Genomic DNA, 15578 nt, shown 5'->3' with positions numbered 1-15578 from the left:
TTTGTGCCAAAGGTGGTATCAAGTGTAGCTCTAAACCAAACTATTCACTTGCCAACTTTTTATCCAAAACCACAGAACAAAGGGGAGAGACTGTTACATTCTTTGGACATTCATAGGCAGTTACGCTTCTACTTGGACAAAAACCAAAGCTTAGGGAAAATCTATTTCAAAACGGGCTGTTTCAAAATAGATAGGACATTGTATACGTTTCTGCTATACTCACCATGGGAAACCTGTGCCTAACAGCATTAGATCTCACTCTACCAGGGCAACAGCCACTTCAACTGCCTACCTCAGAGGAGTACCTACCAAGGAGATTTTGGAAGTGGCAACATGGAGTTCTGTGCATACCTTTACCAAGCATTACCATTTGCCTTTATACTCCAAATCCAGAGCTGGCTTCGCCATTGCTGTGCTGCAGGGCCTTACAGCTCCCCTAATGCCTTATAGATCCAGCCTCCCTAACTCAGCTTTGGGATTCCACCTAAGTATAATGACTGCAGTAGTGCAACATGATGAACATAGTACAGTTTTGTACCTACCATAAATGTAGATGTTCGAGTGTAAACACTGCTGCAGTCCAGGTTACCCTCCCTCCTTCCCCTCTTACTTTCTGGTACGTACCTAGGTCATCTATCCTTTACTACCTATGGGGAGTATTTGCTGGTAACGGAAAATGGTTGATGTCCTTCAAGGATGCATCTGCAGTCCTAACAAATGGGTTGTCCTGTCGTCAGGCAGCCCTTCGGTCGGCCGGATTCCAAAGTCTGGGTCTGGCCTCGGCTGGTCGCACTTCACCCGACGTCATAGCTGCAGTTATTTGGGTATAAAGGCATCAGCCGACGCCATTTTCCTCAGTCTTTCTTGCCGCGTGGCACCCGAAGCAGAAGCTGTTCGCAAGTGCCGGTCGGTCAGAACCAGAGATTACTACTACCGAATACAACTTCGAAGACTTCTAAAAGCTAAGTACCCCGTTGGGGACTCTTTCTTGCCTCAGCCGATGTCAGAAAAAGTGAATAACTGTTTAACTTGTGGGAAACAAATACCTCATAAAGATTTCCACTCTTACTGCTTACCTTGTTTAGGCCCAGACCACGACGTAGCAGCTTGTCTAGCCTGTGCTTCTTTTAACCGACGGACGCTTAGACGTCGGTCGGAATTTGCTGAGCAGTTTTTCGGTTCTGATTTTGCTTATAAGATGCCGTCGGATCCTCCGACTACACAAATAACCAAAAAACCCAAGGAAAAGGACCGACACTCGCGGTCCGCGGTTTCGGCTGAAACCGCGGTTAAGCCAACCGCGAGTGTCTTGGTTTCGGCTGAAACCGAGCAAGCGGTTCTTCCTTCAGCCGAAAGCATGCCTTCTACCGAGGCTTCTTCTAACCTCGTGGAATCGGCTTCTGAAATCCAACCTGCTGTTGCGATTTCTCAGGAATTATCAGACACTATTCCCTTGGATATTTCTACTCCTGCACGTGGAGCTGCTAGGCCTCCTGCAGCCATGTCTATTAAGGCCTTTGCCAGGGCTAAAGCAGCTAAAGCTACAAAAAACTGTGCCTGCTAAGACCCCTACTCACAGGCCCAGTTCCAGTTGCCAAATGCTTTCTTTGGCAGAGGATCTTATCTCTTTAATCCGGGGATCCAAACCTCATCCAGACAGGGCCTCTCATCCACCTCCAGAGAAGAGGCCTAGAGCAGAGCCCCCTGAGCCTGTGTCCACAGATGATTCCTCTGATGATTCAGACAATACAGACCCTCCAGAGGCTCCTTATTCCCCTTACGAAGACTCTGATGCTGAAGAGTCTATCCCTACTGCCTCTCCACCTGAGGAATTTTCCTTCGGGGAAACCTTGCATGCCATGAGGGAACAATTTCAGTGGCAGGGTCAAGATTTTTCAGACTCCAGGAAAAGGCTTAGAACCTTTTTACATTTACCACAACACAGGCCTTTAGCTATACCTCCGGTTCTCTCTGTTGTAGATGATGCATTTAATGATGCTTGCACTGCTCCTGATTCTTTACCTCCGGCCCCTGCTAAGCCTGATAGGTTCTACAGGGTCCCGGACACACATCACCATTTATACAAGGCTCCTTTTGCAGATCCCGAGACTATCTCCCAGGGACCTAAGGCTGTAGCTTCTACCTCTGCTAAAAACCCTCTCCCCTCTGAAAGGGAATCCAGGTCCTTAGAGAGATGGGGTAAAAAAGTTTACACTTCTGCTACTTTGTCAGCCAGGGCCTTGAACTGTCAATTCCACATGATACAATATCAAGAATTTATGCTAGACCAGTTAACTAAAAAACTCTCCTCTGATGACGCTTTTGATAAGAAGTATGTTCAGGAAATGGTACATAACATTCAGCAAGTTAGTAACCATTCTTTAAAATGCGGCTATGATGCACTGGAGGCTTCCTTTAGATCAGCCATGACTGGCACAGTTATCAGAAGGCATGCATGGTTGAAAGAGCAGGCCTTACCGGACCATGTCAAATCAAAACTGTTAGATGCTCCCATGGACAAGGCCAATTTATTTGGTTCTCCTGCACAACAGGTACTGAAGAAGATGGAGGAGAAGGCAAAATCTGTACAAACAGTGAAAGATTTCTTACAGGTCCAACCTCCAAGGTTCAGCAGGAATTGGCCCTCCAAAACTTGGTCCTTTCCAGACTCCTCGAAAGCACAGAGAGGCAGGAATAGGCAATCAAGAGGCAGAAACCAATCCAGGGGTGCCTACAGGGGACGCCAGTGGCAGGGTAACAACCAGCGAGGCACAGACGCAGCCACCACCACTGCAACAGGACAATCACAGTGACTTGGCTCTGGCACCGCCTACCAGGGAACAACTAGAAGCACCCTTAGGCGGAAAGCTAGCCTTATTCTCAATAAACTGGCATTACATCACAAGAGACAAGTGGATTTTGCAAATTATAGACCAAGGTTACAGGTTTCATTTCCATACTCTACCAGGAAAGAGAGGAATGCCAAACCTACCACCAACTCAAAAGGCAGAAGCTGTAAAAGAAATATCTCAGTTATTACAGATGAGAGCTGTGGAAAAAGTACCATCTGTGGAACAAGAAAAGGGATTTTACTCCAGACTCTTCCTGGTACCAAGAAAAGAGAGCAAATGGAGGCCTATTCTCGACCTGTCCGCTTTAAACACATTCCTCATTGTTCCAAAATTCAAAATGCTGACTCTACAGCAGCTTCTTCCCATGCTGGGCAAGGAGTCTTGGCTGGTAACTCTAGATCTCAAGGAGGCATACCTGCATGTCCCCATTCGACCAAATTGCAGAAGATACCTCAGATTTCTTGCAGGATCAGAGCATTATCAATTCTCAGCATTGCCCTTTGGCTTATCTACTGTGCCCAGAGTGTTCACGAAATGCCTGGCATCAGTAATTGCCCATTGCAGGCTTCAGGGAATACAAATCTACCCCTACCTGGACGACTGCCTGATACAAGCGGACAGCACAAACAAGCTAACAGAAGTCTTACAAAGAGTCATTTACCTGCTACAAGCCCTGGGATATACAGTCAATATAAAAAATTCAAGACTGATACCATCCCAAAGAATAACCTTTTTGGGTGCAGAACTGGACACAACAAAACAAATGGCATTCCTAACTGTAGAAAAACAACAGCAACTACCTCTCTACTTCTTGGCATTAACAAAGCAGAACCATCTTACAGCAAGAAAAGTACTGCAAGCCCTGGGCTTCATGGCATCCTGCATAATATTGGTACCTCATGCCAGACTGCATGTGAGAAAGCTACAGTGGTACCTAAAGAATTTATGGGCTCAACACGAGCACAGCCTAGAAACCAAAATTCCAATAATCCCATGTCTAAAGCAAGAGTTCCTATGGTGGGCTCAGGCCTGCCAATCAAACACAGGATTGCCCTTCTACAGCATTCAACCAAGCCAAACCATCACAACGGACACCTCAGACCTCAGTTGGGGGGCCCACATGCTGGACAAGTGCATACAAGGCTTATGGACTCAAGACCAGTTGCACCTGCACATAAATCTAAAGGAAATGCTGGCAGTAAAATTGGCAATCCAGGCATTCAAACCATTCCTCCAAGAAGGCCAGTTGATGGTAAGGACAGACAACACCACAGTGATGTGGTACATCAACAAACAGGGAGGCACACATTCATACCCTCTATGCCGGATGGCACTGGACCTATGGAATGTGGCTCTGAGCTACAACATTCAGTTACAGGCAATTTTTGTACCGGGAAAAGAAAACATTCTAGCAGACATACTAAGCAGGACTACCACGGATGCCCACGAATGGATGCTGCATCCGGACATCTTCAAAGCCATTACAAAAAAATGGGGACTCCCAGAAATAGACTTATTTGCGTCCCCACAGAATCACCAACTAAAGAAATTCTGCACAAGGACGTACCACCCACTTGCTTGGAAAGTGGACTCCCTATCGTTCACTTGGAAGAACCTGACAGCATATGCATTCCCACCATTTCCTTTGATGCACAAGGTGCTATTGAAGATCAAAGAGGACCGTCCAAGGATCATTCTGATAGCTCCAGACTGGCCAAGGCAACATTGGTACCCATTACTGAGGAGCATGTCTCGGGAACAAATATGGACACTACCCCTGGTTCCATTACTGTTAACACAGAACAACTACAACAGCCTGCACCCAAACCTGAAAACTCTGCAGCTGACTGCCTGGAACATTGCATAAGATCAATTAACCCACAGTTATCACAAAGGGTTAAAGACATTATCCTTGAGGCTCGCAGACCCTCAACAAGAAAAAAATTATGCAGCAAAATGGAAACTATATCACATTTGGAGTACTGCAAGGGGAGAAGATGTGTCACTGGTAAACATAGCCAGCATCCTGGAATACTTGGCAGAGCTTTTCCACTCAGGCCTGTCCTATTCTTCCATCAAGATACATGCATCAGCTATTTCAGCAGAATACAGCTTGGATCCTCCAGTCTTCTCACACCCTCTGCTCAGGCAGTTTCTGAGGGGAATCAAAAATGTAAAACCTCCTAGGAAACCACCATTGCCAGCATGGGACTTGAACTTTGTGCTAGAAAAATTGACACTTCCTCCTTTCGAACCAGCAGCAACAGCAGAGATGCAATACTTATCATGGAAAACTGCTTTCCTGCTGGCAATCACTTCAGCAAGAAGGGTTTCTGAACTACAAGCATTAATGGCAGTGCAACCCTTCCTGATCTTCCATCAAGATAGAGTGTCCATGAGAACAAATCCTACATTTATGCCTAAGGTGGTATCCAGAGTGTCTTTGAACCAGGCTATCCACCTACCTACATTCTTCCCCAACCCACAGAACAGGGGAGAAAGACTGTTGCATACCTTGGATGTACATAGACAGTTGCGCTACTACCTGGACAGGACCAAGAGCAACAGAAAAACTGACCAGCTACTGGTAGCATATGCAACAGGAAGGGAAGGAAAAGCAATCTCAAAACAGACAATCTCAAAGTGGATAGGAAATTGCATTAGATTTTGTTACTCTTACCATGGAAAGAAAACTCCAGAAAACATCAGGCCCCACTCTACAAGGGCTACAGCCACTACCACAGCCTTCTTACGAGGAGTGGCTACCAAGGACATTATAGAGGCTGCTACTTGGACCTCCGTGCATACATTTGCCAAGCATTATAATTTACCTTTATACTCTAGATCCCGAGCAGGTTTTGCCGCTGCTGTTTTGCAAGGGATCCTAAGTACACCATAATCTCTCCTGTTACCTCCTCCCCTAGTTTGGCTATGGTATTCTACCCATTTGTTAGGACTGCAGATGCATCCTTGAAGGACATAGTACAGTTTTGTACCTACCATAAATGTAGATGTCCGATAGGAATGCATCTGCAGTCAGGATTACCCACCCGCCTTCCCCTCTGTGGTACTCCTAGGGTATTTGCCCACCTTATAGCTAGCTGGGGGGGATCTATTATGGTGTATTTGTTTGTATATATGTACATACATGCTTATTTTTGTGTTTGCTCTCTACCATTTGGAAACATTGGCATTTATCCAAATTTAGCCTTCCAAGAGGGCACCTGGCATCTCGGGCAAGAAACACTGAGGAAAATGGCGTCGGCTGATGCCTTTATACCCGAATAACTGCAGCTATGACGTCGGGTGAAGTGCAACACCAGCCGAGGCCAGACCCAGACTTTGGAATCCGGCCGACCGAAGGGCTGCCTGACGACAGGACAACCCATTTGTTAGGACTGCAGATGCATTCCTATCGGACATCTACATTTATGGTAGGTACAAAACTGTACTTTTTTTTTTTTTCTTTTGTTTATTTTACTAGCAATTTGAATTGCCTACCTATTTGGGGGCACCTGACATCTGGGGCAAGAAAAACTGAAGAAAATGGCATCGGCTGCATCTTATATACCCCTGTCGCACTGATGTCTGGGAGGAGGCAACAGCAACTGATGCCGGACCAAGACTTTGGAACTCAGGCCGACTGGGGAACCGCCTGATGGGAGGATAACCCAAGTGTAATGACTGCAGCAGTGTTTACACTCAAACATCTACATTTATGGTAGGTACAAAACTGTACTTTTCCACTACTCTTTCCCATAACTTCATCCTGTGGCTGATTAGTTTTATCCCTCATTAGTTACTACAGCTCTGCACATCACCCTTATTCTTAAAAATCGGTACCAATACACTTCTCCACTTCTCAGGCATCCTTAAACTTCGCAAGATTTCAGTAAACAATCTGGTTAAAAACTCCACTGCCATCTCTCCTAAACACCTCCATGCTTCCACAGGTATGTCATCTGGGCCAACAGCCTTTCCATTCTTCATCCTCTTCATAGCTATCCTTACTTCCTCCTTGCTAATCCGTTGCACTTCATGATTCACTATCCCCATATCATCCAGCCTTCTCTCCCTCTCAATCTCTCTCTCTGTCATTCTCTTCATTCATCAGCCACTCAAAGTACTCTTTCCATCTGCTCAACACACGCTCCTTGGTTGTGAGTATGTTTACCCTTGTTATCCTTTATCACCCTAACCTGCTGCACATCTTTTCCAGCTCAGTCCTTCTTTCTAGCCAATCGGTGCAGGTCCTTTTCTCCCTCTTTAGTGTCCAACCTTTCATACAACTCGTCATATGCCTTACCCTTGGTCTTCACCACCTCTCTTTTCACCATACGCCTCATCTCCATGTACTCATCTACATTCTTCATCTCTCTGACAATCTCACTTCTTCCCCATCCTCTTCCTCTATATACTATCCTGTACTTCCTCATTCTACCGCCAGGTCTCCTTCTCCTCCTTCCTCTCTCCAGATGTCACACCAAGCACCTAGCTGTCTCCATAACCATCTCTGCTGTGGCTGCCTAGCTGTCTGGTAACTCTTCACTGCTACCCAGTGTCAGTCTTAACTCTTCCCTGAACTCTACCTACAGTTATCCTTTTTCAACTTCCACCATTTGATCCTTGGCACTGCCCTCACTCTCCTCTTCTTGATCGCCAATGTCATCCTACAGACCACCATCCTATACTGCCTAGCTACACTTTCTCCTGTGACCACTTTGCAGTCTCCTTTAGACTGGCACTCTTGCATAGGATATAAATCATCCTTTTGCATCTTCCTACACTCTTGTACATCACCCTGTGCTCCTCCCTCTTCACAGCCATGTTCATCTTTTTCACAAATCCACTACCATCTGACCTGCATTCCTCTCCTTAACAACATACCTACCCATCACCTCCTTGTCCTTTCCGTTCCCTTCCCCAACATGCGTATTGAAGTCTGCTTCAGTCACCACTCTCTGACCCTTGGGTGTACACTCTCTACTACTTCAGAAAACGTGCTCCAAAATTTATCTTTATCATCCATCGCTCACCAACCCGCGGAGCATATGCACCAACAACATTCATCATCACACCATCAACTTCCAGCTTCATAAACATCACACTGCTTGACACTCTTGACATACTGTTCCTTCAGGATAACCCCTACCCCATTTCTTCTCCCATCCACACCACAGTAGAACAATTTTAACCCATCTCCAATACACCTGACCTTACTTCCCCTCCATCTGATCTCTTGCATGCACAATATATCAACCTTCTTTCTCTCTATATCAGCTAGCTCTCTCCCTTTTCCAGTCATACTGCCAACATTCAAAGTTCCTACCCTCATTTCCACACTCCTAACGTTCTTCCACTCTGCCTGCCTCTGGGTATGCCTTCCCCTCTTCTTCTCCTCCTCTTTCAGTCCGCAGTAACCCAATTTCCACCAGCACCCTGTTGGATAAAAGTACTGGAGGCAGTCGTCGTTAACCCAGGCCTCAACCAATCCGATATAGAAATCTGTATTGTCCAAAAATTGTACACTGGATGCCCTTCCTGACGTAACCCTCCCCATTTATCTGGGCTTGGGACTGGCATGAAGAAGTATACTGGCTTCTGCATCCCCCAGGCTTTGACTATATTTTATTTTTGTTAACCTTATTAACAGTAGTTAATTAGGTTAATATATCTCTGGCATTTTTCTCTGAATTTTTAGTAAAAGTTCAGAGTTGTTATAGAGGCGGTGTGTTGTGTGACTCGCTGCTGGATGAGTTTCCCCCATGGAAATGTAACAGACCACTAACTTTAGACCTATAGCAATCTTATCCCCCTCCCACTTCAAACTATATTTTGCAAGAACAACTCCTGCCCCCAAACAAAATAGATTCCGTCCCTCCCATGCATTAACACCACAATTCACACTTCTAACCTTTATAGAGACTGTCAGTAAAGCTAGAGATATTGGCAAACTAGTTGTCTCCTTATTTCTAGACTTCTCTAAAGCCTTCACCAAAGTTTGTCGCAGCAAACTTCTACTTCATATGTCTTTGGTAGGTCAAACGCAGCCCACCCTTTTATGGCTTAGAACATATACTTACCCAGTAGGTATCAGTCAGTAGAAATAGCACTGCACTCTGTCTCCATACCTCCCAGTCCCCACCAGTGATACCACAAGGCTCTATCCTTGGTCTCCTTCTCTTTAATATTCTCAACAACACCCTCCACACATCCACACAACAGGCCTTCCCAATACAATCACAGATGACTCCATTCTCAGTTGCAGAGCTCCAAAAAAAATACTCAAGAAGTGTTAACAGCCACTGAAACATGGCTTTGTAACGCTCAACTCCTGCTCAAAAAAAAAAAAACTTCTGAAGTCAGTCTCTCATGAAAAAACAAAATATAAAATCCTCTCTCTTAATTCATACAGCAAATTATTAGGGATGACAGTGGTGATGATCTTAAATTTATCTGCATATATGTAATTGGATAAAAAAACTCAACAGAAACTAGGAGTGCTTTATAGACCTAAAATAATATTCTCACCAAGCAACTAAAACTACACTTGCCAGTACTTATCTCCTGCCCACACTTCTTTAAGGTCTTCCCTTCCTCGCTACTCTCCATGACTCACCCACACTTCTTTAAGGTCTTCCCTTCCTTGCTACTCTCCATGACTCACAAAAAGCAAAACTTGAACAATGCTATGATAAAGTGGCTAAATTTGCAGCAAACACCCCTTTCAGAACCCACTACTGTGTAGCACTAAAAAGCTTAAATTGGTTAGACTACCCCCATCATCTAACATATACACATCATCTTACCGGTTTACCGTCATAAGTCTGACAACCACATTCTCGAAACTGCTGCTGTGAACTGCAAACTGCAAATTCACAAAACTGAAGGTCTGAATAACAAAATCTTGCCCCCTTTTTGACCCATGGTAGCACTTGTTTCAGTGGTGGAGCAGTCGGAAATGTCGACTTTCGATTTATTTTCGAACTTTAGGGAAGTCGTTGGGACGGAATTAGCGGAAACTGTTCACGTATCTGCATATTCAAAGGATGTGCTTTCAACTATATGAAAGTAAACCCTTCTTGCCACCTATAAAATATCCAATATCCATGTTTTCCAGCACTAAATACTATTCTACACAACTATGTCCCCTCTCTGTCATTATGATCCAATGATCAAAAACCTGTGTCCACAAACCTGTCAATCTGCTGGGTCTGGCCTGTACTCTTTACCACATTAAGGCCGGGAACTCCTTATCTATATCCTTCAGGTCAGTATCCTCCCTCCAGCCCTTTTAAAATCATTCTGAAAGACTTCCTTGCTAAAATCTGTCTCTGTTGTTGCTCAACCCCAGGATAAACTATATCCCTAAATATGAGCAAATTACCTGTTCATCCCTTACACCTCTTTACTCTCCCTTCTTCATCACTCCCTAATTTTAATAATTTTCTCTCCCCAACCCTCTGTCTATATATGCCATAACCCTGTATCCGATGTCTTCTCTGTTGTCTGATCTGAATCTGATCAGACACTGGCCAAATCCTTCAGACTTTCAACTCACCAGCCTTTGCCTGTCTTGCCCACAATCCCCCACTCCTCAACTGACTGCTCAGATCTAGTGTGCTGCCATTCCTCTCAGCAGCTTGATGTAGCTTGACTTCAGTAAATCCTTTTTATGGCTTTTTGGTGTTATGTTTTTGTCTGTATTCCCCTCTTATCCTAGTTAGTGTTTATAGTAGTATAGCTAGGTTTAAGGTTTTAGATTTCTAGTGGGTTTGTATGTATGGTGTATCATTATTTTGGGCCTGCCCACCCTTTTCGTGTACTATTCTGTTTCATTTAGGGTTTAATGATAGTGTTAGTGTAGGGTGTTTTCGTATTGGTACCTCATGTTATAGCTTTTTGGACAGGGGGTTCTGTTGTGGATAAGGGCACATTCTGTCCTCTCAGGATGCACAGAATAAGTGTGTTTATTGCTTGGGAGCTGCCCATCTGGACTCCCCCTGTTCCATCTGTGAGAAGTTTGGGTCCAATACAGTAAATGAGCGGTGGACGAAGTTGGTCCTTAAGGGCTTTCTTCCTGCTGATTCCTCCTCCTCTGCTGCTTCAGCTTCAGTTCTGAGAGTTGTGTCCAATAAGCACCTCCTGCCTAAGGACTCCAAGACCTCCCAAGGGGGGATCATAAGAGGTCCTCCTCTGTTTCTGGTACTCCTCCTCCTGGCTTGCTGTACTGAAGTTCCCATGGCTTTTGGGTGCCCCGGCTTTTTCAGCATCAGCTCCAACCCCTCAGAGCCTATCACCCTCAGTGCCAACTACAAGCAAGGCTCCATATCCAGCATTCTCTTCCCAGCCCTTTCTTGGTCAAAGGGGTTTCATCAGGTCAGGTAGCTCCTCCCTTCTCCCCATCCACTCCATCAGTGTTATCACTGCAGTCCTCACCTTCCCCGTCCATGTTTTGCCCCCCCCCCCCATTTGGATCTGGCAGACAGGTTCCTTGTCATCCAAGTGGTCAGTGGACAGTTTCAAAGCTTCTGACTTGGTTCAGCTGATTAAGTCCATTTTGCAGACCCAGATGCAATTGGGTCTTATCCCTTTGGGCTCAGGGCCTGTTCCCTGGAACCTCAGATCCATCTTCCTGGTTTCCTCCCTCACCCCCTTTGGATCATGAGGTTGTTGGGCCCAGCTGTTTTCCTACCCTCGGTGCTGGATCCAATGGCTTGGCGGTCCCCAGTTCCAGCCCCTTCCTTGGCTTTGTCTACTTTGGAGCCAACCGGACCCCCAGGATGTGAATACAAGACTGGCTTTTCTTGTTTGGGCTTGATGTTCCCAGCTTTGTGAGTGTCCCTCCCACTCTGAGCTTCGGTGTTCAACAGCTCGGCTCCGGTCTTGACTTCTGAGCAAGGTGCAGCTCCCCTGGACTCCAGTTGCCCGAGTATCTTTGCATACTGGCACCATCGGCTCTGGGAAGCCAGTGTCCACTTCCAGCTTTGGTGTCGTGGAGAGGAAGTTCTCCTTTAAGGAAATGGGTCAGATCTCCCCATCTTGTGTGCCATCTACTTTCTCATCTAGGCCTGCGACCAGTCATCAATCTGCTCTGGGAGAGTCTTTCAATTGGTCTTCATTCGGCTCCCCTGGTGGAGCTTCCTATTTCATTCCCCTCTCCTCTACCCTCGTCAGTGCGGGAGGTCATAGGTAAGAGGTGGTGTGACAGGAAGCACCTTGACTTCCTGTAGGAGTCTTTCACAGAAGATACTGACCTCCAGGAAGGAGAGGGGTTCCCTATGTGTCATCAGGATGATGCCTGTTTCGTTCACCTCTTGGAGCTTCTCCACCAATGCAGGGACTGGACCATTGAAGCCCCCCTCTCCAGAGGAGTCAGTATATTTGGAAGACTTCAGCATGAGCCCATCTATGCCTTAGGTGATTACCCTTCTGGATGTGCTATAGACATAATGTCTCGGAAGGCATGGAAGGAACCTGACAGGGTAGAGCCTATTCCTAAGAAACCTGACAAAATCCTTGTTCCTCCCAAGGGTTGACCACATTGGATTAAAGGTCTGGTCTTGGCTGCAATCATAGTGGCAGCTGCCTCCATAAAGGAAACCTCTCACTCTTTGGACCACTTAGAGCAGTGATCTTATGTCTCAGTGACATTTGCCTTGAGGGCACTTAACTAGATTCCAACATTATCTGGTGTCTGAAATGTCAAGAAAAGAGCAGCAGTCACTGGAGATTCAGAAGACACTGGAGACTCGGTTGTCTACCCTGCTGTCTATCGCCAAAGTCACTATGAGGCAGATGGAGTGTCCTGAGCAGCTGGCCCTGACATTGCCATGCATAATTGTGTTTGGATTCGGTTGGTTGTTCACCCAGAAGCTTGGGAGGCTATGACCTCAGGTGTGCGGGTGTTGTTATATCCAGAGGTTATGCTATTCCCTTTTTAGAACTTCAAAGGTTCCATTACAAACATCTCCCAGATGTTCCACCCTGTCAGAGATGGCAGGCAGCAGTAGAGATTTCAGAAGTTGCTTGCAAATCAGGTTGTGAGGTCCCATCAGACCAGGATCGGGGGGTCTTCTCCAGTTTTTTGCCACCAAAGAACAAAGACCTCAGTCACATTTTGCATTTAAGCAAATTGAATCCTTTTGTGAAGCAGACCAAGTTCTGGATGGTCATGGTGCAGTCCATTCTACATCTGTGGAAGGCCAACAGGATCTGCTGTGTAGACTTCAAGGACATGTATCATAAAAAGATAGGTGCTTTAGGAGATTTCTGTGCCTTTGGCTAGGGGATGCCCTGCCATTTGGTCTTACCACCCCCAGGGTGTTCACCAAGTGCATGGTAGTGGTGCAAGGTTTCTAGGTCTTCCATTACCCAGACAGTGGTCTCTTCACTGCCCCCCCCACCCCACCCCATGTCACTTAAGGCCAGAGAACCCCTTACTGCAGTTATACAGCCAATTAAGGATTGCAGTCAAATTATCTAATGGCGAGTCTACATCCTGTTCAGACACCTAAAATTCATAGGTTGCTGTTTGGATACTGTCAGTGAAATTGCCAGGCTTCTGCGCTCCAGAGTGATCAGCCTTTGAGCTCAAGCAGTATCAGTACTCGCACTTTAAAGTTCGAGTGAGATGGATGCTTTGAAACTCCTAGACCACATGACAGTTTCAATAGGATTGATCCCTCTAGCAAGGTACCATATGAAGGCTCTGCAGTGGGTCTTGGAAGTACAATGGTCATTCTTGACTCATCCAATGAACACTCCGGTAGGACTGACAAAAGTATGTTTCGATAAGATTCCGTGGTAGTTACAGTCCCCCTTAGTGAGTAAGAGGAGACATCTTGTTCTTTCCCTTCCTTTGGCCACGGTTACCATGGTTGCCTCCCTTCTTGGGTAGAGGGGGCATTTCAAAGAGAGGATGGTTCATAGGTCCTGGTCTTCTGTGGAGGCAGATGTCCATGTCAGGGTTCTAAAGATGAGGGCTGTCATCCTAGAATTGCATACCTTTTAGGACTGCCTCCCCAGCAGAGTGATTTTAGTACAGACGGACAATGTCTGTTGTCTGGTATCTCAACAAGATTTCTCATCCACAGGGCCTGGATCCCCCAATCTACAGTCCCTCAAGTTAACCACATGGTTTCTCCAGTGACCTTGTTAGCCAGGAATCCCAAGCTGTCTGATAGTATCATGTCAAAAGCTTTCTGCTAGGAAGGTGTATTCCATTAAATGGAGACTTTGTGTGCTGTGGATAGAATATGCAGGATTTGATCCCTTTTCCACCACTTTAGAGTCTGTTCTGGATTTTCTTGCTGGGTTGTTTCATTCAAGCATAAATTTTTTTTTTACAATCTAGGTGCAGTTGGCAGCATATCTAACTTTCATTTTGGCAAGGATAATATCCCTTGGCTGCTCTTAAGATTTCCAAGGCTTTTCTCAAAGGTACCTTTTGCTATGTCCTCCCATTTCAGATCTGATCCCCCCTGGGATTTACATTTTATGTTGCAAGTCCTTGCAGGCCCTCCATTCTAAGCTTGTGCTACTTCAGCCTTGAAGTTGCTGTCTTGGAATTTCTTATTTTTGGTGGCTGTTCCTTCGGCTAGGCGGGTTTCAGAGTTACAAGCTCTTGATTCCTCTCCTCTCAATCTGGTGTCCCATAAAGAGAGGGTTTCTGTCTGTATGAATCCCTCTTTTCTACCCAAGGTGGCCTTGGAGAGTAATCTCAATATCTCCATTCATCTTCCTGCTTTTTTTTTTCTTCCCCAATTATTCCAACAAGGCTAAATACTTTTTGCAGTATTTGAATCTGCATAGAAAATTGAGATTTTATCTGGGCAGTACCAAGACCTTTAGAAAATCTCTAGTCAGTTATTTGTTTCCTTTTCAATATGTAGATTGTGCAGACCCATGTCAAAAGTGACTTTATCCAAGTGACTATCAGACTATTTCTTTCACTTATGCCTTGAGAGGCAAGACCCTGCTTGTCAAACCTAAGAGCCATTCTAGCAGAGCTATAGCTACATCAACAGCTTTATTTTACAGAATATCCATAGATGAAGTTTGTGTAGCAGCTACTTGGGTGGGCCATCACACGTTTGTTTCTCATCACAAGCTAGATATTCAGTCTAGATCCTTCCTTAGTTCCTTCTGAGGATTTTTACTTGGCTGGGAACTCTGTTCCACAGGTTGAAGCCAGACTAAGAGGATAGCATTGGATATGAAAGTTATGTACTTACCGTAAAGCTAGAGCCATATTATCTGTCACTGTCTGGTTCAGCCATCCCCTACTCCTACCCCCCACCTTTGCTTATTTGGTCTGTCTCTGTTGGGTTCAGTCTTCCCCTACTCCTACCCCTACCCCCCACCTTTGCTTATGTGGTCTGTCTCTGTTGGGTTCAGCCTCCCCCTACTCCTTTGTTTATTTGGTCTGTCGCTGTCTGGTTCAGCCTCCCCTACTCCTTTGTTTAATTGGGAACTTCCTTTTCTCTGGTGATCGGCCAACAGTGGTAGTCTTCTCCTTGTTCTTGGAGTCCTTTGTACTTCTCCCTTTTGGGAGTATTGTAGCTTGGAGCTCGATCTGAGTGGGTTGGTTGAGGAGTAGGGAGATTTTGGGTAAAGGAGGTGGAGCCCAATGAGTTGGAAGTCTCAGGGATTTACCCAGTGTTTGATCCGATAACCCACAGGTTGAGCCAGACAGACAAGACAGATCTGTCACTATGGTACGTA

At 45.6% G+C, this 15578-nt stretch overlaps 1 protein-coding gene across 2 annotated transcripts in view; it reads left to right on the top strand.

Moving 5' to 3' along the window:
• The window catches only part of METTL3 (methyltransferase 3, N6-adenosine-methyltransferase complex catalytic subunit), a 1113102-nt gene that overhangs the window by 183997 nt on the left and 913527 nt on the right, over positions 1 to 15578 (top strand). The window lies entirely within an intron of this gene.

This window comes from Protopterus annectens, chromosome 16.part0 (genome assembly GCF_019279795.1).
Source record: "Protopterus annectens isolate FY-2018-M chromosome 16.part0, PAN1.0, whole genome shotgun sequence".
NCBI lineage: Eukaryota > Metazoa > Chordata > Ceratodontiformes > Protopteridae > Protopterus > Protopterus annectens.
This window is presented reverse-complemented; position numbering and strand designations above follow the sequence as displayed.